At 32.5% G+C, this 23,410-nt stretch overlaps 1 pseudogene; it reads left to right on the top strand.

Moving 5' to 3' along the window:
* The window catches only part of LOC128590306 (protein ZBED8-like), a 179,764-nt pseudogene extending 174,548 nt beyond the window's left edge, over positions 1-5,216 (top strand).
* Positions 5,217-23,410: the final 18,194 nt, after the last annotated feature.

The following is a 23,410-nucleotide window of genomic DNA, read 5'->3' on the forward strand; positions in this document are numbered from 1 at the left end:
CCAAACTGCAACAACAACCAAAAAATAGCCGGGTGTTGTGGCGGGCGCCTGTAGTCCCAGCTGCTCAGGAGGCTGAGGCAAGAGAATCGCGTAAGCCCAAGAGTTAGAGATTGCTGTGAGCCGTGTGACGCCACGGCACTCTACCCGAGGGCGGTACAGTGAGACTCTGTCTCTACAAAAAAAAAAAAAAAAAAAAAACTAAAACAAGCTGAAACATTCATCATGATGGTGATGTTTCAACAGGACACAGCAACCAACTGACAGTACTTCCAATGGCCAAAGTTGAGAAATGTGAGAAACAAAATAAATGATACAGTATTTTATCATAGCTAAAACTATTACAAATGACTGAATAAATATGGGAGAAAATAGATAAATTTTTTGAACCAAAGAAAATTTATGTAAATAATCTTCCCTCAGGGAAGATAAGCTTAACATCTCATTTCTTAAATGAGCACTGGGCATAGTGACTTCCTTGCAAAGACTAAACTGCCACGATAAAAAAGAAAGGATAACTTCACAGTGCAGGCGCCCTAGGAAACATTACCTCAATCAGGTAGGAAGGTTAACATCAACAGTGACAGTATGTGCTTGATAGTATGTGCTCTTTCTATGATACGATGTGACGAAAATGGCACTTTGCCCCTTGTGGTCTTCTAGCCCCTGGCCCCTATGGCCCCTATGGCCCAGGTCTCTATTACAGCAGAAAGGAACCAGGCATGACGCAGATTAGAAGTACAAGCTTGTAGGAGGCGGGCTAACCTCGCTTGCAGGGTAGCCCCGAGCAACCTCCGCAGTAGCCTTTTATTGAGACAGTACAAGACAGGTGAGGGGAGAATTAGATAATGACTGCATGCCTAAGGATCGCCAAGGGCTCTCTTTCTCCGCAAGGAGCACCTGTGGACAAATCACCCGAGGGTCTGTTCCCCAGCTGCAAATCATCTTGCTCAGAGGTCATCTGGCTCTTGGCGTCCTCTATGGTCTTCCTCGTAAAAACACATAACAATAGTCTAATCATAAGAATAACATCAGAAAAATTCCAACTGAGGAACATCTTACACATTGCCTGACCAGAGCTCCTTAAAACTGAAAAGACCATCAAATGTAAGAAAGATCTAAAATTGTCTCAGCCAAGAGGAGCCTAAGTAAGTGTAATGACTAAGTACATTTTCCTGGGTGGGATCCTAGAACAGAAAAAAATTACATTTGGTTAAACCTAAGGAAATATAAATAAATACAGACTTTATTTACTAATTGTTATTTATATATTAAAACATTAATATTAGATATTAATAGTAATAAAAGTGGCAGATTTTAAGAATAAGAGAAAATTCAAGTGGAATATATGGATGGTAACTTTGCCCTCTGTTCCTAACCTTTCTGTAAATATAAACTATTCTAAAATTTAAAAAATGTTCTTTAAAATTCTTAAGTTCTTACCTGGCTTATTGTACCCTCAATGAATCCCCAACAATGAAAATAAATAAATAAATAAAAAGAAAAGAAAATTCTTAAGTTCTTGACATTCAAAGCCTAAGCCTAGAGATAATTCAGGGCATAAACAATACATTTGGAAGATCCTTGTCTGATCACAGGTACTTGCCTACTTTACAGTTTTCCAAACTAAGTGAGAAAAAAAAAAAATCATACAGGAGATTTTAGAAGTTTCTGGATTGTGTGGCTAAGTCAGACCATTGGCAAGTATTTTATTTGTCTACACTTCATGCATATAATTTTGCAAGCAAATAATACTGAAAAAATCCCATATAATTTTGCTGATAATTTTAAATTAATTTGTGATAGTCAGCCTCAATTGGTTCTGGAATGCTACGCGGAAATCATATTCTATTCCTCCAGCCATTAACTTTTCCTTTCCCTGTGATTTAGTTCTCCGACACATCCTATCTTTATTCTAAGATGATCACCTTTCTCCTTATTTTTTTTGAAAAACTCAAAGTAATCAGAAAAACAAAACCACCTCCCACTAGTTTCACAGCAAATCTACTTATCTAACTATATGTTTTCATACAACCTACATTTTTTTTTCTTAATAGGAAGGGAACATTGTCCTTCAATTTTTATCTCTTTTTCTTATACCTCTACAGAGAAAAGGCTCAAGCTGAGCCATAAGTCCTTTTCGTCCTTTTCTTTGGCATTATGATTATTTTTGTCCATATTAGACAAAATTTGTCAAAAATACACAAATATGTTCTCATCTTGAAGAAAAAATTAACTTTCTTGATTGTAGTTTTCTGTCTAGATATTGTACTGCTTTTGTTTAAAAAGAATTTGTTGGAATTTTCTGTACTCCTGTGTCTGTTTTCTCTTCTGGTATTTTCAGATGAACCTGCACCAAGCTATCATATCTAAAACCCAGAAAAAGCACTTTTTATTGAAGTTATCAGTGCGTGTATCTTACCCTTTATCTTACTTGACTGAGCAGCAGTACTAAACAGTTACATAACCCCTTTCCCTTCAAATACTGTCTTCATTTGGCTCTTATAAAACCACAAATGGTTGCTTCTCCAGTTAATTCTCTGCCAGCTGCTTCTCAGTTCATTTTTTGATTCCTTTTTATATACCAGACCTGTTAACTTTTCATTGGCTGAGAGTCTGTTTCTCTATGAATTCATTTTACAATAAATCCCTTTATATTATCTTTAATTCTCATAGCTCTACACCCCCTAAGTTCTTTTTATGGTGGTAACTTGCAGCATATCTCTCTCCAAACCTCTTCTCTGGTTTCTACTCTCATATATCCAATAGGCTAACTCAGCTGTTCTCAACCTGTGGGTCATGACCCCTTTGGGGGTCCAACAACCCTTTCACAGGGGTCACCTAAGGCCGTAGAAAAACACATGTATCTGAGGGTCTTAAGAACAGAGACACAGCTCCTCTACCCATCTCCAGGTGGTCCGCCCACACGCAGATACACCCACATACAAGTACCTGGTGTGATGACATCATGCCAACCCCATCACATAGACCCAGTACAAACACAGGTGTATGTGACAGGGTTGGTGCCATAATGTACTTATGTAGACCAGTCACACATGTGTAGAGAGCAGCTACTGTGTAGAAAGCAGCAGTAGTAGAGGTAAAACAACATTTCTTGAATTATAATCACTGGGTAAATGTAAAATCATGTACTGTAAAATCATCAACTACTGCAGAAAAAAAATATCTGTACCATGGGAACTTATTCTGGATGCTGATCAGTCTTTTTATATTCAGCTGTGGTTGTTGTGAATACTGCCCCCTAGTGATAGTAACAGGTATGTAAAGAAAAAACACACAGAGAATGGTAAATCATAGGAAACTTCAATGAACTGTATTGACTGAACTATGCCATGTATCATCTTTTGTATTATTAAAGCTATTGTTATATATTATTTTCATTAGCAAACCATCCCATGACAATAGAGCGTTTAGAGAAGAACATTAAGAAAAGAAAATATATGAGGATTTTTTACGGTATGGTTTTACCTCCATAATTACAGCAGGAATTGAGAAACTGCAATGTGTTATTTGTTGTGAAGTTCTATCAGCCGAAACTATGAAGCTGAACAAACTAAAATGCTATTTTGATAGCAAGCATCCGAGCTTTGCTGGCAAGGATACCACCTGTTTTAGAAGCAAAGCTGCTGGACTCAAGAAAGCCAGACTTGATACTGGTGGCAAGTACCACAAACAAAACGTAGCAGCCGTTGAAGGTTCATATTTGGTGGCCCTCAGAATGGCCAGAGGTATGAACCCTCACACCATTGCTGAGGATTTACTGTTGCCAGTGGCCAAAGACATTGTTCAAGTTATGGTTGGAGATGAACTTGTTACAAAATTGAATGCAATTTCTTCATCTAACAACACTGTCCGCAGAAGAACAGATGACATGTCTGCTGATGTTCTTGAGCAGGTAATCCAGGAAATTAAATCTGCTCCACTTCCAATATTTAGTATCCAGCTTGATGAATCTATAGACATTGCAAACTGTTCACAGTTACTGGTTTACGTGAGGTATATTATTGATGGCGACTTTAAAGATGAGTTTCTTTTTGCAAACCTCTTGAAATGACAACTACTGCGGGTGATGTATTTGACATAGTTGGTTCATTTCTGAAAGAGCAGGAGATCTCTTGGGAAAAGGTTTGTGGTGTTTGCACAGATGGTGCTCCAGCTATGCTAGGATGTAGAGCTGGATTTCAACATTTGGTACTGAATGAGTCACCAGAAGTCATTGGAACTCACTGTATGATTCATTGGCAAATATTAGCAATGAAGATGCTGCCACAGGAGTTACAAGAAGTAATGGAAAGCATCCTACGTTCTGTCAATTTTGTAAAGGGAGCACTTTAAACAATTGACTGTTTTTGAAACTGTGCAACGAGTTGGATGTGCCAAACAATGCTCTGCTATTTCATACTGAAGTGAGATGTTCGTCAAGAGGAAAAGTTTTAAAATATGTTTTTGAGCTTCTTGATGAACTCAAAAGATTTTTAATCAGAAAGCAAGACTGCAGCTCAAAGCACTTTTCAGTGATAAAAGTGAACTGTAGAAAATAGCTTACTTGGTTGACATCTTTGCCACCTTGAATGAGTTAAATGTATCACTGCAAGGACCAAATGCAACATGCCTCGATTTATCTGAAAAGATCCGATCATTCTGAATGAAACTTCAGCTTTGGCAAAAAATTGGATGAAAATAAAATTTACATGTTGCCTACTTTGTCTGCTTTCTTTGAGGCACATGACATTGAACCAGACAAAAGGATTACGATGATAATTTCTGTGAAACAACAGTTATACACGTTTGCGGACAAAATTTCATTGTACTTTCCAAATCTACCTGATACCCCATTTCCACTTGCCAGAAGCCCATTCACAATCAAGGTTGAACATGTGCCTGAGATAGCACAAGAGGAGTTCATTGACCTTATAAACAGCGATGCAGCAAGAACTGATTTCTCTACAATGCCAGTTACAAAATTCTGGATCAAGCGTTTACAGTCATATCCTGTTCTGTCTGAGACGGCATTGTGTCTTCTTCTTCCATTTCCAACAACATATCTTTGTGAAACAGGGTTTTCCAGCTTGTTGGTTATCAAGGCTAAATACAGAAGTAGACTTGTTGTGGAAGATGATCTTTGTCATGCTCTTGCAAAGACCACCACAAGAATTTATGATGTGGTGAGAAAGAAGCAATCTCAACCTTTGCACTGACATTGGTTTTTTACACATACTGTCGCAATATCTAGCAATGTAGTTTACTGTTGTTATATTAAGACTGTTACCCATGCTACACCATGTTTCAAGACAAAATTTCATTTATTTGTAATTAGAAATAAATATTTCACAACATATAATTACATATTGTTTTTGTGATTAACCACTATGCTTTAATTATGTTCAATTTATAACATTGAAAATACATTCTGCATATCAGATATTTACATTACAATTCATAATATTAGCAAAATTATAGTTATGAAGTAGCAACGAAAATAATTTATGGTTAGGGGTCATCACAAAATGAGGAACTGTATGAAAGGGTGGTGGCATTAGGAAGGTTGAGAACCACTAGGATAACTCAGCTTTTTCACTGGGATAATTAACAGGGATCTTAATCTTAATGTGTCTCTGAAAATGATCTCTCTCTTTCCTATGAAAAATTTACGCTCACAAGTTTCACCCATCTTAGTTTTTGGCCACTCTTTCCTTATAGGCATTTACATCTTGGTTCTGAGAATCTCGTTTGACTTTCTACTCTTCCTCTCATACACCACATCAAATTATTGTTTGTATTATTTGTTTAAAAATACCCAGACTTGGAAAACATTTTACCATCTTCACCTTTGCTACCTGGTACAAGCTTCAATTCCTTTTCATTAGAATTTTTGTGGTTATCCTCCGAGCTATCACTGTTTTTGTCCTTACCCATCTTTGGTCTATCCTCAATGCATTGCCATTCTTGATAATGTATTAATATAAACTTAATTATATTATAATTCTTCCAAAAATCTTCTAATGACTTCCATTCTAGTCCTACTGCATTGAGTAATTATGATTTTCTTTTCATGTCAACTTCTTAACAGTGACTTTTCTGTACACCCTCTTTAAAATTATAATTCCTTCATAGCCATAGCCTAAATCACCTAAACATAGCCAGTGCTTTTTTCTTTGTACTATTTATCACTATTTATTACCCTGTATAACTTATACATAGATTTCATTTTTTTATCTTTTCTATGTGCCCTCTTTCCAAAAAACTAGGATGTAAGATTAAAAAGTTAGACATTCGGGAGTGCCTGTGACTTAAAGGTGTAGGGCCCCAGTCCCATATACCAGAGATGGCAGGTTCAAACCCAGCCCCGGCCAAAGGGGGGGAAAAAAAAATTAGAGATTGAATTTGTTTAACTTGTTTTGTTTTTTTCTAAATACCTAGTTTTGCAAATAGCACCTGATTATGGTAGCCATATGAAAAGTAGTTATTAAATGTTACTATCTTTTAACTTGAAAGTATCTTTTTATTTTTCTATTAATTTGTGATAGATTCTCCTTAGATTAGGCTTATGTTCATACCTATTTAAATATTTGTTTACATAAAATTAATACTTGCCATTAAGTTCTCCATGTTCAGACTCGTCTTTTTGGAAGATCTGAAATTTTGAAAGACTTTATGATACAGATTTTTGGAAAATTTGATGGATCAGATCTCCTAGAAATTTAAACAAAATACAAATTGCAGACTACCAAACTATCATCTACAAATATATATATATATGTATATATATATATATTTATTTAATTTCCCCTCATTTAACATTCTTGCGAGGTGGAGGCTATTGTATTATAAATTGCAATTATTCTGGATTAAATTCTTTTGACTTTTTGAACACAACTTCTTTTATGAAAAACGTAAGAGGTGCTATCAGAATATGCTTAAAACCAGCCAAAATTTCTAAACAGAAAAAATTATTTTATTGTTGTCCTAAAATAAAATTCCGTCTTGAAAACAAACTAATGATGCTTTTAATTTTGAAGTCAGAGTTCACATATTTTCTCATAGTTGTTCACATAGACTACTTTTGACTGTGTGAAATAAGACCATTGCTTAATGAATAACTGTGAAATGGCTACAAATGTGAACTCCAGGTTTATTATAGCAGCATTTATTGAGTCAAATGTATTTTTATGACAAAGATTTATTTGTGAAAAAAACATGATGATTTTATTCCTTTAATTGAAAGTTAACTAATTTTAAATCATGAATAATTTAAAGTTCAAATAAAGAAAATTGTATTTATATTAGAGCAGTCCAAGAGCTGTCCATTCTTGGAGGCACAAAGAAACCACAGTTGAATGCACGGTAATTCCTCCTTTGAAAGAAAACCATTACTGATCTTGGCTATTATGTTATAGGACCAGTAGGGCTCCTTTATTTTGTCAAATCATCTCATTTTCTAGATGACAGAGCTATTGACAAAATTGGCTACTTGGATATGAGTTTCTATCATTAGCATTGCACTTCATTTTAGTTTAGAATAACCAAATGCTTATGGTTATTCTAAATTTGCATTTAACCTTTTTCCTTTCTAGTTAAATTATCCATGTTTTTGTAAAAATAATTGAGGGAAACATGTTATTAAAAATGCCTTCTTAAATGACTTTCCCCCTGTAATTTTTGTATTAGAAAAAATATCTATGACTGTGTATTTTGAAGATCATAGACATGATAACAGGGAAATAAAGAAACATGAGGTACTGTGATATTTTGTCATCAAGTAGTCAAAAATAAGCTGTGGCTTTGATTCTTCCTAAAGATTTCTTTAAGCCTTAATTTTAAATTAAATTTGAAAAAACATTGAATTGAAGTGGTATTGCATTTTTAATAATTTTTTGTATTTCCTAAATATATAGTAATCTTCACTTTAAATGCATGGTATTTCTTAAAATTTGTGCTAAGTACTTTGAGTTATGATTTTTGTGGGTTTTATTTTTTTCCATTATATATCTAAAATTTACACAAATAATTAAGTACTCGAAAATAATAAAAGTAATTTAATACATAAATAAATGAATAATTTTTAGATCTAATTAACAGAGTTTGGCCAATGTTGTAAGTCATATATGGAACTAATAAATTCTATATAGTAAGTGTATTTAACTTGTCTTCATCTGTTTAAGAATATATCTATTCACTAAAGAATTGATCCATTTTATGAGGCTTTTAGATAATGTAAAAATGTATAGTTTTACACATTGGTCAAATGCCAGTATTAATGTTAATGAATACTTATCGAACATCTACTATGTATCCCTTAAGAATCTATTAACTTTTTATGATGTCTACCTGACAACCCCAGGGGAAAGAAACAGAAAACTTAGTGTCTTGACAAGTACAGCTATTTATTATCTAAAAAGAGATGCTTCTCTACTCATTGTAAAGCTACTTTTTTTTTCATTCAACATTTACTAATTGTCTAACATGTGTCAGGTACTATTGATATTGATTGATACTTTATTTTACCTATTTTAATTTATAGCCCTTTCTCTTCCCACAAGCTCATCGAACACAACAAACAAATAAAAGGCAGGAATTGCTGTGTAAATCATCTTTTCCATTTTTTCTTAATTTATTAGACTTTATTTATTGGAGTTCTAGTTAGTAAGCAATTGCTACATTCCAGGAATTATTTTAGGGACCTGGGATGCATCAAATAGGAAAGAAGCAGAGACCCTGTTGTGGGTATCTATTTCATTCTAAGAGAGAATGTAGATCTAAAACAACAAATATAATAAATAGGTTAAATTGAAAATAATATCAAATGAGGGTAAATATTTTAGACAAAATAAAAATTCAGAATTTCTGCCTTTATTAATGACAGATTAAATAATGTTTGGATCTTTTCCAAAACCAAAGAAGAACTGGCCTATTTACACAACATAGGCTTGATGGCCTGGGACAACTGAAAAGAGCAGTGAAAAATTATGAGGCTACAATCCAAGAGAAAAAAAATGTAGAATGAGAACTCAATACTTCAGTCATTTTTTTCCCCAAAATATCTAGAAGAACAAACGTTTTCTCTGCAAGGGATGAAAATCAGAAGACAGGGTCTTCCAAGGAAAAGAATTTATGTTAAAGCTCCAAAGGTGTTATCTCTAAGAAAAAAAATTGGAGATTGATCCCAGATTCAAATACATGTATTTGATTATAGTTGATCCTGGATTATTAAGGTGACCAGATTATTGGTAATTACAAAGAAAATTTCTCTCTGGAAAAAATATAATATTTAATATCTCAAACTGCTGAAATATTTTATATGCAATGTATCTATCTTGATATAAAAGAATCAAGCACACCAGGTCAACATGAAAGAAAAATTAAGAAAAATTAAAAATTGATTGAAAAGTATCTTAATGATATTATAGAACAAAGACTTCAAAATGGTTGCGCTACTTATGTTTTCTTTTAATCTGAAAGTTTCTCAGAGTCATAAAGACTAAAAATATTAAAATGCTATCACTATAGCACCCTACAACAAATAATAATAACTGAAGGGATGAGTGTAACATTTTTACACCTAATGAAACAATTTGTGAACTGGAGAATAAATAACAAAAAAACCTTCAAAATGATGCATAAAAATATAATAGAAAACACAGAAGAAGCATAAAGACTAGATTGAGAATTTCTAATAAAACTGACAAATTATTCACAGAAAAAGCCCATAAAATAATGAGGCAGAGTTGATATCAAGGAAAGAATCACTGATAATTTTCAGAAATTATAAAATACATCAAATCTCAGACTTAATCTTCATCAGCAAGAACAATACAAAGAAATCCACACCTAGACTTATCATAGCAAAATTGCTGAAAAAATAAACAGACTTTCCTAAAGAAGTTAGGAAAAAGAAGCATGTTACCATCAAAGGGGACAAATGAGACTGGTAAGACATCTCAAAAATAGTAAAATGTTACAAGCCAATAAAATAAATTAACTTTGATGAAGTGGACTAAAAATTGGTTAAACAAGATTTATGTAACTATGAAAATTCTTTAACAATAAAGATGTTTGCAGTTAAAAAATAACAGGGAAACATTCATTAGCAGGTACAGTAAGGAAAAGCAAAGGTTTTCTTATTTTACATCAAACTGATATAAGGTACAAATTTTCAGCTTACATTGTTCTCACTTCCAAGGTGAAGTTCAAGTTGGAGAAGGGCCTTCACCTAAGGGGTTTGTGCTGAACTCCCTCAGATTGTGCACATGAGGTGAGATCCTGCTGATTGCTCTCCCCTTTCTCATGCCTCCCCTCTGTCTCTTCTCCCCTCCCCTTGCTAGACCCTATTTGTGTTTTATTGTTCTTATAGGCATGTAATTGTTTATATGTTGGTTTCATATCAGTATTGAGTACATTGGAATTTTTTTGTCCATTCTTGAGATACTTTATTAAGAACAGTGTGTTTCAGTCCACCCAGGTAAACATAAAAGATATAAAGTCTCCATCTTTTCTTATTGCTCAATTGTACTCCATGGTATACATGTGTCAGAGTGTGTTAATTCATTCATGGGTTGATGGGCTTTGGGGTTGCTTCCACGACTTGGCAAGTAAGAATCGAGCGTCAGTAAACATTCTGGTGCAAATGTGTTTGTGACAAAATTTATTTTCTTCTGGGTAGATAACTGAGTAATGGTATTGTGAAATCAAATGGAAGGTCTACTTTTAGTTCTTTGAGGATTCTCCATACTTCTTTCCATGAAGGTTTTATTTGTTTGCAATCCCACCAGCAGTGCAAAAGTGCACATTCAAACCCCCCATCTGCAGATTTGGAACTTTGTGATGTGGGCTAATTTTACTGGAGTAAGGTGATATCTCAGAGTGGTTTTGATTTGCATTTCTCTGATAATTAAAGATGATGAACACCAGAGAAATGCATTCATCTGCTATCTACAGAGAAGTTTCTGTTCAAGTCTTTCGCCCATTTAAAACAGAGTTGTTTGCTCTTTTCTTGTTGACTAAATTGTGTTCTCTGTAGATTCTAGTTATCAGGCCTCTCTCAGATTCATAACATGATAAAGGTTGTCTTTTTGTGCTGTTTATGCTACCCTTAGCTGTGCAGAAGGTTTTTAGCTTGATCAAATCACATTTATTTATTTTTATAGTTTGCTGCCATTGATGGGGGGAGGGGTGTCTTCCTCATAAAACCTTTTTCCAGGCCAATATTTTCAAGTATTTTCCTCCCACTCTCTTTTTTAGAATTTTTATTGTTTTGCAAATTAAATTTAAATCTTTTATACAGCGAGAATTAATTTTTTGTCAGTGGTGAAAGGTGTGGGTCCAGTTTCAGACTTCTACATGTGGGAAACCAATTCTCCTAGCACCATTTATTAAATAGAGATTCTTTTCACCAGTGCATGTTTTTGTTAGTCTTATCAAATATTAAATGATATTTAGCTGGGTTCATCTGCACATTCTCTAATGTATTTTCTAATGTATTCCCATTTTTGTGCCAGTACCAAAAGCATAGGTATTCTTAAAGATAAAGGAAAAACAAAGCCAGAAGAAAGTTCAGACATGAAGAAAAATCCATGTTAATAGAAAGGGTAAATTTGTGAATAAATCTGAGCAAACATTGATAAAAATGAATATACTGTTTATTATATATATTTGTTATTAAAGGAGAGGAAAAGTAGAATATGTTTAAGATTTTTATGGGAATGAGTGAAGTTAAAGCATTTTGGTTTCTTGCACTATCTGAGAAGCATTTTGGGATTTAGAAATTTAGAGCAGGCTCCCATAAGTAAAGAATGCATGCTGTCATTTTTAGGGTACCATTTAAGTAGTGTATTATTATCACAGAGAGGTAAAAAATGGAATAATGTTTTAAAAATAAATTATAGAAAAATTATAAAACAAGAGATAAAGGGAAATAGATCGGATAAAGTGAGAGCAATAGGAATATTACGGACTTAAAACCAAATAAATCAGTAAATACATTGAATAAACATTGATGCTAAAAATAAAGCAAAGACTGATTGGATAAAAAATGTAGACAAGAATATACTCCTTATAAAAAGCACATGTAAATATGAGTACATAAAAGGTGACAAGTAAAAGAATGGAAAAAGAACATGAAAATATCTTCCGAATTAAGTCACACACAGCTATAATCATCAAGGATAAAATAGACCTCAACACAAAATTTACCAGGCAGAAAGAGAAACGTTTCCAAATAACACCTATTTGGATGGCTGTTATCAAAAAGAAAAAAGATAACAGGTGTTGGCAAAGATGTGGAGAAAGGGAACTCTTTACACTGTTGGTGGGAGTGCAAATTAGTATAGCCATTATGAAAAAATGTTAAAAAAAAAAGAACAGTCCTATGATCCAGCAATTCCACTTCTGGGAATATATACAAAGGAAATGAAATTATTACCTGGAAGATATATTTACACTCTAATCTTTATTGAAGCATTATTTATAATAGTCAAGATGCAGACACAACTGTAAGACTTAAATCTGCCCTGATGGATAAATAATGAAAATGTATGTATATGCTATAGGATATCCTTCAGGCGTAACAAAACAAGAAAATCCTGCCATATGTGACCACATAGATGAACCTGGAGGACAATATGCTAAGTGAAACAAGTCAGACACAGAAACACAAATGCTACATGATGTTGCATATATGTGGAATCTAAAAAATTAAACTCATGGAAACAGACTGTAGAATGATGGTTGTCAGAGACTGGGAGTTAGGGGAAGTAGGAAGATATAGGGCAAAGTCTACAAAGCTTGAGTGCAGTATGGTGGCTACCGCTAATAATAACACATTTTGTACGGTGAAATATGCTGAGAGAGAAGATCTTGAGTATTCTCAACACACACACACCCCACACACAAATGGAATTAAGTGATGAATATGTTAGCTTGATAGTGGCGATCATTTCACATTGTACATGTATATGAAAACCTCACCTTCTACACACTAAATACATATAATTTTTATTTGTCAATCACATGTCAATAAAAATGTAGGGGTGTGAATTTATAATGCTACTAGATAAATTAAATTACCTAGTAAGAATAAATTAAATTAAATTAAAAAAGGATTAGTTATCTAAGTTGCTGGAGGAAAAGCAGGCAGTTTGCTAAATTTTTAAAAAAATCTAAAATAAAATATAAGAAAAAGTTTAACATATTCTACATGCTATCTTTATGAATTTTTTATATGATTTTTTAGTCTCTGCTTTGGGAACCAAAAGTGATATTATTTATATATAGAACATGAATAAGAGCATATCATAATATAATTTTCTTTAAAAATAGAATCAACGTCAGTGTTTCCCCCCAAAAAAATATTTGGTAAGCCTCAATGTACTTTCAACAAAAATATAAAAATTGTAGTGGTCAAATTATGATTAAAATGCAAAGTACATAACCCAAATATCCTATATTTGCCAAAATGATTGAATTTTAATCATGTTTTTAATTCCAAATTTTCCATCTTGTCTAAGTCTAGTTGGCATAATCAATAATTCCTGCCAAATATTTAAAGAATAAATAATGCCAAAATTACATAAATTATTACTGACATCAACAATAAAGAGATAATATGCTTCCCAAAACATTTGAGGCCTCCATTTTGATATTTAAAATGACAAGATATGAAAATAATGACAAATAGAAGACAGTAGGTCTCAGGAATATATGTGTGTGTGTGTGCTAATTTCAGCAGTTTATAAAAATAATGTGCATCTTGACCGGATTGAGTTTATTCTAATTAAAGCAAGTGTAGATTCATTAATTACAATCAATGAAGGTGGCTGATCATTTAACAGAATACAGAATATAAATATATAATCATTTAAATGGATCTCATCATCTCAATATACACTTTTTAATTATAACAAAAATAAACTTAGTAAAATAAGAACAGATGATTATCTTAAAATACGTACAGCAAATACCATAACGGTAATAATAAAAGTGGCTGAATATGGTGAAATTAGGAATCTCCTTGTTGTTGAACTTTCTATTTTTTAATAAGGCATAACATACATACAGAAAAGTATAACGTTCATGGAAGTGCTGTTGATTTTTAACAAAGCAAGCAAATCCATGAAACAAGCACCCAGAACAGGAACTAGAATCCCTTACCCGTTTTATTTTATTTATTTGTTTATTTAGAGACAGAGTCTCACTATGTTGTCGGTAGAACGGTGTAGCGTCACAGTTCACAGCAACCTCCAACTCTTGGGCTTAACCGATTCTCTTGCCTCAGCCTCCAGAGTAGTTGGGACTACAGGCGCCCGCCACAACACCAGGATATATATATAAATTGCAGGTGTCGTTGTTTAGCAGGCTCTGGCTGGGCTCGAACCCGCCAGCTTCGTTGTATGTGGCCGGAGTCCTACCCACTGCGCTACAGGCACCGCCTGTTACCCCTTTTGTTCTTCCTTACAACTATTTGCCCTCCGAAGATGAATCAATATCTAACTTTCAACAATACAGAATATACTTGTCTATTTTTAAACTCTATGTACATAGAGTGTGTTTCTAACTTCCTTTACTCACCATTACATCTTTTTATTTCATTTTACTGGCCTTTGGTATCAGTATGTTAGTATTGATGTTTTGCATCATCATGTTAGTTTATTTAATAATTTTATGGCTGGTGGGCATTGTAATTGCATGATTGCATTATTTTGAGGGTTAACCTGAAGAATTCTGCTACGATTATTGTTGTGAAGGCTTTTTGGAGAAACGCATGCACACATTGTTGTTTATGTTCTGGGAGTAAGTTTCTAGATCATAAGGTATGCATATTTCAACTTTGTAAATATTGCCAATACTTTCTAAAATAGCTGTACAAATTCGTTCCATTAGTAGTACAGGGAATTCTAATTTCTCCATATCTGCACTTGGTACCGCCTGTCTTTTCTTATCTGAGTCATTCATGAATGTGGGCATTAATAACATACTGTGTTTTAATTAGTATATTCCTAATGACTAATGAAGTTTTGCTTTTTTTTCAATTTCATAACATTTGCATATCCTCTTCGGTAAACTGACAGTTCAACTCTTTTGATGATTTTTAATTAAATTAGATGAATTACTTGTAATAATTTGTCAACCTTCTTTATATATTTTGGATTTAAGTATTTGTCACTATACATATAGAAAATAGCTTCTCTTATTCGAATTTGCCATTTCACTGTATTCATGTTGTGTTATGGTGATTATTAATTTGTGATTTTAATATTTTCTAATTTATCACTTTTTAGTTTTTTGATGTCCTATTTAAACTATCTTTCTCATTCCAGGATCATGAATAAATATAGTATATTTTTGTCTAAAAGTTTCATTGTTTTTGCATTTAAATATGCAATATATCTGACACAGATGGTTTTAAATGATATGGTCTTAGTTACCCTACGTAGATATCTAATTGTCATAAAACCATTTATAGAAAACACAATTTTTGACTCATTGAGCTACATTGCCACCTTTGCCATAAATCTCATGACCACATATAGATCAGTTTCTGGTTCTGTATTCTATTCTATTTTTCTGTTTGTCAATTCTTTCCAAAATATCATATCATCTTGATTATACAGCTTTAAAATAAGTGTACACATCGGGTGGTGTATGTTGTCCAATTTTTTTTCATTCAAGCCTTCAGATTTTGGACCTCTCCGTGATCAAATTCATTTAAGAACCAGCTTTTTAGTTTAAATTAAATCAGACATACATGCATAAATAAACTAGGATTTAGATTAATATTGTATCAAATTGATAAACCTTATATTTATCTTAGCAAACCTTTGTAATTTTAAGCACAAAAGTTTAGAAATTTTTGTTAGGTTCTTTCTTACATAATTGATATTGTTTTTATCTTACAATGACTATAACTTCCAGTACAATAATAAAATAGGTGAGTTTTCAGCTCACCATTAAGCCTAATATTTATTGAAATTTATTTTAATATTCTTTATTAGACTCTTACATTAAAATTCCATCTGTTATTCTGGTTTGATAAAATGGATTTTTGAAATCATAAACAACTTAATGCATTTTCCCAAGTACTTTCATATAGCTGCCATTTTCAAACCTTAATTTTTTAATTTTTTAGTTAATGCAATGAATTACATTGATCAGTTTTTTAATAATGTTATACTGTCTGTACATTCCTAATAACCACATTCATTATGTTTTATCCTTTGTATATATTACTATATTATATGTGTTCATATTTTATAATTTTTACATCTATGTTTATGGCAAAAATTGTTCTGTAATTTATATTTCTTGTAATGTCATCAGATTGTTTTATTAATGTTATATTGTCCTTATAAAAATTTAAAATCAGGATTTCTTTTGCAGGTGGAGATGACATGAATTAATCAGAGATAGATGCCGTATCCAAATGCCATATCCAAAAAATGATCACTAAGACCAATGTCAAGGAAATTTTCCACACACCTTATTTATGGAGTTTTATGTTTTAAAGATGATTCGTTTTTTGTAAGTGGTGTAAAATAAGGGGTAATTTCATTCTTAGCATGTGAATATTCAATTTTCCTAATATTGAATAGACTATTCTTTCTCCGTGTGTATTCCTGATGAACTTCTGTCAAATAATGATTGACTTTCTACTCATGTATTTATTTATGGATTCTGTACTTTTTTTTTTTTAGTTAGTTAGTTTTTCATTGTGTCTGTGAACAGTTAATAGCTGGTCTTCCTCTGAGGGAAACTAAGCCAAGGATCTCCTATTATTCCATCTTGCTGATCACTACTTCATTCTGTGTGTTGACTGAGGTTTTCAGTCATGATGGAATTAGCCTATGTAGTCTCTTCAAGAAAAGGGAATACACTTTTTAAATTGTAGCATCGTTTCTTGAGACTTTTTTCTTTTTTTTTTATTATGAGCTGCCCAATTTTTTTTAGGATCCATTTTGTTCAGAAAACCAAAAATATCTCTTGGCCCCCCTAGAAAAGATGATGGTAAGGAAATGGGGGGATTTATCTTAGCAAGGTCGATAATTATTTCTTTGAGGTTCCTTTCAATATTACTGTGGTGATTGATATTATAAGGCTAGGAGTGAGTAGCCTGCCAGAAACTCTCAGCTAGTTACATTGTTATATTTTTATTCCAGTTGTTACATAATTTAACTGCAGGCAACATATTTAAGTATCAAATCTTATTCATTAATCAATATACCTATTCATTTCTGTAGTTTATTTTTTTATTATTTTATTTTTTTATTTTTTGTAGAGACAGAGTCTCACTTTACCGCCTTCAGTAGAGTGCCATGATGTCAAAGGACTCACAGCAGCCTCTAGCTCGGGCTTAGGCGATTCTCCTGCCTCAGCCTCCCTAGCAGCTGGGACTACAGGCGTCCGCCACAACGCCCGGCTATTTTTTGGTTGCAGTTCAGCCGAGGCTGGGTCTGAACCCGCCACCCTCGATATATGGGGCCGGCACCCTACTCACTGAGCCACAGGCGCCAATATTATTTTTATTTTATGAAATTTTATTATAGTTCCTGTATGCTTCTTTTTTATAATATTTAATCATCTTAAGTTTTGAAATTGACAGATAGTATTTAAGTCATGATTGTCAAATTGTTACCATTGGACTCAGCAAAGGAGATGAAATGTAATATGTTGTCAAATCTATGCTACTTGAAAGCATGTTATAAATAACTGGGATAAGTAAAGCCTCTTTATTTGCATTTTATAAGGTGATTAAAATAAATGTCCCCTTGTATTATTTCATAAGTAGATAATGATTTTTTTTATTAAATCAAAAAGAGGTAGATCATGTATACATTAATGCATTTAGGGGGTACAATGTGCTGATTTCATATACAATTTGGAATGCTTACATCATACTGGTTAATATATCCCTCACCTCATTTGCTTAATTATTGTATAAAGACATTTATACTCTATGTTTAACGCATCCAACATGTATCCTTGCATTAAGCACCATAGGTGTGATCTCACCATTCACCCTCCCTCCATCTGACCTCAGATAATGCTAGATAATGATTTAATTGAAATATTAATTATTTATTTTTAATATCTAATAATATTTCTTTCCTCATATTAAGAAAAATTGACATATCACTTCATATCCTTAGTATTTAGTTTAAATGTATACTCTACCTATTATAATTACCTCTCATTTTTAAAACTTTACAGCACGACTGTGAAATTGGAGTTATCCTTAATTATGTTTATGAATGTTTCAAAGTTCAGGAGGACAAAAAGTAAAGTTACTAATTATTCATAATATCCAGCAGATATATTCTTGATGTGAGTGAGGTTTTGTGCTTATGTATGTATGTGTATAGCTTTTAATTAAATGATTGCAATCTCATATCTGTTTTATTGTACTCCATTTTCATTTTATTGTAAGCATGCTAAGGAATTAAACCTTTATTTAATTATTTTACTTACTTTTCAAAAGTACAGACAGTAGTTTTGTTCGGCTTATTTCTCTTATTGGTTATTTCGAATTCAAAGTAGATTACTATTTGGGATGGGTATAGACATCCTAATATACAATCTTTTTTCTCATATCTCTACAGACATAGTTTTATTGTCTTTTGCACCATGCCAATCCAAAGTGGGATACCATTCTCATTTTATTTCTTAATAGGTAGCCAGTTCCCTATTCTTTTCATTCTCTTTTTTTAAAACTTTATTAACTTCTATGTGTTCACCTGGTTGTATCAAGGTGCTGGTTATTTCCCATTTATTGTGGGTACTGCTCTGTGGAGAGCTTGAAAATCTGAACTCTCTGGTCTTCATTTGATCCAGGAAAAATAATAAAAAAAAAATATTTTCTTTTCTCCCCCCCCCTTTCCTATTCCTCCCACCACGTTTTTCTCAGTTTATTGTGACATAGATTTTAGGCAATTGCTAACTTTTTGTACTTTCCAGCTGTTACCTTGACGCTCCAGTATTTTTATTATGCTAGCACAGCCTATTTTATTCTCTCTGCCTTCTTACAGGTTTTACCTCACTGGAACTCAGAAAATTGCCATCTACCTTCTGGGCAGATTTTACAGATATCCCTGTATATTTGTCTACTTTATCTGCAATCTCATTTACTTTTAAATATACACAAATCTGGCCTTTATATAAATATAAATATATATATATATATATATATATAGAGAGAGAGAGAGAGAGAGCTATATATATAGAGAGAGTCAGTCAATAATCTTTCTTTCTTTCTTTTCCTTTCTCTTTCTTTCTTTCTCTTCCTTTCTCTTTCTTTCTCTTCCTTTCTCTTTCTATCTCTTCCTTTCTCTTTCTTTCTCTTCCTTTCTCTCTCTCTCTTTCTCTCTCTCTCTTTCTTTCTTTTCCTTTTTCTTTTTGTTTGCAAAGCAAAATTTGGGGAATTGAGCCCTAATTACATACTATATACACAACTGTACCTATGTAAAGATAAATTCTACCACAGACTAAAAATACAGTAAAATATGTTTACATTAATAAAAACAATACTCCTATTTGAATGATTTGAAATATATTTATATAGGAACAACCAAGTGTGTGTGGGGTTTTTTTTTTTGTTTGTTTGTTTTTTGGTTTGGTTTTATATTAGTGTAGCATAACTGGGATACTAATTGGCAATTCTAGTAAAATAGAAATAATTTAAGAACAAGGGCAAAATGTTATTTATTAATGAGTGTTGTATATTCCCTGTGTTTTTAAGAAAAAATCTAAATGGTGATTATAAGTGAAATGATATTTGGTGGTTGGATATCTTCAAATGGAGAATGATAAAAGTAGCAACTTGTTTCTGTTAAGCCTCAGGGACATCATCAGAGAGTCTTTTTTGTTTTTATGTAAATGGAGGACAACTAAGAAAAGTTACTTATTATTCAGAATATCCAGAGGATGTTTATTGGATATGTGCATGTGAGTGAGGGCTTATTTGTGCCCATGTATCTGTATATAAGTATGTGAGCTTGAACATTTAGAATACCTTTATATTTAAAGTCTCATAATTGAATAGTAAAATAATCTTGACCCCTTGCATTATTCAAGGAATATGAAATATTCAGTTAAAGTACTACATTTCCCAGTTTTCATTGACATGATGGAGGTGTGTGTTTTCAAGCTTAAGTAAATGACATAAACTAATATGTACATGTGTAATTCTTATAGTGATCTACCATGTGCACAGTTTTGGGATGACATCATGTTCAAATAAACATGACATCATGTTCAAATAAATCTATCAAGGAGTCTTTTAGATTAAGTTTAATTTTGTCAACAGTTTCTCAATGTAACAATTAGGAACAGCAATTTAATACCACATAATTTTTTTCTAAGCTCTTTCTTGATGACTAAGTGTAGACTCTGGAGTCAGATATCTGGATTTGATTTCTGATTTCTAAAGGAAGAATTCTCTATTCCATCAAAGTAAGCACTTGTAACCTGGGGAATTTTATAGAATTATTTATGTGCAAAAATAGCCATAAGTATCCCTCTATTTTAGGGTTGCTCAGAAAAATTAAATGATTTGAAGTATAGAAAATACTTGGAATAAGAAAATAAGTACTTTATAAATGTGGATCATTGTTACTACTTCACATGTCTGCCATTGGTGCAATACCAACTCAATATTTCTGTCATCTCTTATTTCCATTTTTGGAATCTGATGTTTCTTTTCTGTAAATCCTTGTCCTCTCATATGTATTTCCCCTATCCCCCCATCCCTTTCTCTCTTACTGATCTTGTGTGGTAACTTCCTGATTACCCAACTTGTTAGATTCTACCAAATAAAGTGTTAGGAATCCAGCAGGTGAAAACTGAATTTTTCCTCACTGGCACATTGGGACGCCAGGGCTTTTTATAGCTGTAACTGGAGGACTTAGAATTATAGAGGAGACGGGTGGCGCCTGTGGCTCAAGGAGTAGGGTGCCGGTCCCATATGCCGGAAGTGGTGGGTTCAAACCCGGCCCCGGCCAAAAAAAAAAAAAAAAAAAAAAAAGAATTATAGAGGAGACGATATTGATTTACATTTCAATACTGTTCATATATTATATGTTATAGATCATTGAGAATTATATCAGTTTGAAGGACATCCCTTCTTCCTCGTCACTTTGTTACAGTGTAAATTTTTCCAAAGGTCAAATGTAAGCTAGGTGTACAATTCATTAAAGTTAATGTTTTTAGAAGGTAAATAAATTTAGGTACATTCCATCTCTTATTTACTCATACCGGGTGTTCTTGAGTTAAGAACTGAAAAGGAAGCATGAAAGAAATACAATATAGTATGGGAAAATATAATCATAGGCCATATAAAATAGTTTAGGAATAACACTTTGTAGATATCATTTTTAAAGAATTATGAGGGGATTAAAAATACACATATTGGGTTAAAGCATTATATTGAAAATGTGAAATGCATTACCATTTGAAGGCCACTTATCTTTTCTCCAAATCCCAGTACTATAATAATACATTCTGACACTCAAAAGTGCATTTATAATTTAAATAACATAATCAGAACTTGAATTGGCAAATACTCAATTTTGCTTTTCAAAACTTTTAATTATTAACTTTAACAGAGTTATAAAACTCTGGAACACTGTTTGATTTGGGGGAAAGTGTGTAATCAGTTCCCAGTTTCCAGCTAATAAAATAACTTGTATATTTTTTCTTATTCCAGTGAGATATTTCATGCTTCAAAAGGGTAGTAATAAGAAAGTATAAGAACATGTGAGAAAAAAGGAAAATGGTCTCTCATCTTGACTTTGCCAAACTGAAAGTATATCTGAACTAAGCCTTTTGGTCTCAGTTTTCTTGTTTAGAAAATGAACATTTTGGCCTAGTGATTATGAAACTTTCCATTTTCTCAGAAATAAGTAAATTCTATTACAAGCTCAATTACCTGATTATCTTTGATGGTCCAATGAAAGCATGATCAGCAAACATATTAAAAGCTTTGAAGCTGATTGGGTCTTGGACTCCTCTCTCAAGTTGACACAGTATTTAATTGGTAGAACAAAATACAGTATCGAAAGGCTTGTGAAGTAGGCATGAAGAATGAGAAAGCTTTACATCATACCCTTAAATATTTACAGAATAAGTGTTGACGCCCAAAAAAGAAGTGGTATCTTTTCCTTGCGAAGACTTAAAAACCAATAGCCTTTGTTTCATCAGTCATGCATATGGCCACTTAATTACCATGGTTTAAACTCAAATATGTGTTATCCAAGACATGATCTTGTAAGCCCTGGGCTAAAATGATTTATTAAAAATAAATCTGAAAACTATTAATTTTGTTTTGGTTTGATTAAATTAAAATGATTTCCTGAAAACTGTCAACATCCTTTTTTATTCACATCTTTATCTAGAGACTATTAAACTTACAGACTATGATGACATGGTTTTGAAATTCCTAGGCATCCATAAAAATTTACATGTAAATGTAGACTTTGGGGATCAATGTACCTAAATCAACAAATTAATTACAGAAATCACGTGTATTATTGCCCTCTTCTGTGTGGATATTGGCAACGTGTGGCTTCTGAGGAAGGCATCTATTTGCTAGACTTCCCTGTGCTCTGAGATATCAATGTTTCAACCTTTAAAGAGTATTTATGATTTTTCACAGCTTTATCCTGTCAACATAAGTTATATAAACATGAATAAAACTTTTCTTCTAAATGTTTTATGACATGAAATATAGCCCAAATGGAAGACCGAAACCGCATGAAACAATTGATTATGTTTAAATGCTTGAGATGAATTTCCTAAAATTATTTTCATAAGATTTGAGATACGTTACAAAAATTATAGGTAAAAAAATTATAGGAAAAATATTAGTTTCTTCAGTTTGAGAATGTATCTCAATATTTATTTTAATTTATAAATAACTTTATTAAAATTGGGTGACAAAAATTTTAATATTTATGCATTATGCATAAATATCGTGCAAAATAAATTATTGTGTTTTATAAAAATTTATTTTTCTTTCATGAGTTGTCTCTTTAACCTCATAGTTTTCTCTTCCAATTTAGTTTTGTTTATAGGAAATGATTGATTAAAGATTAAAATGAAAATAAAAATATGATGTTGATAAAGATCCAACTGTATATAAAATCCAAACTTGTATACTACATGTGTGTATGTGGGCATGCATGTGTGTACTTGAGAAATTTAAGTAAGGCAGCTATTCTAGACTGTCATCTGGTAGTATTTAAAAAATTCAGTACCAGCAAAATCCCTGTGCATATTCTCATTAAAATGTAAAAGAATGTACATTGAAACATCATCATTGCTTGCAGTCGCAAAGATGCAGAAGCAATCCAGGCACTTGTCTTTAGTTTAATGGGTAAGTAAATGGTGATATATACCTATAGTAAGTACA

The sequence above is a fragment of the Nycticebus coucang genome, chromosome 1, assembly GCF_027406575.1.
Source record: "Nycticebus coucang isolate mNycCou1 chromosome 1, mNycCou1.pri, whole genome shotgun sequence".
NCBI lineage: Eukaryota > Metazoa > Chordata > Mammalia > Primates > Lorisidae > Nycticebus > Nycticebus coucang.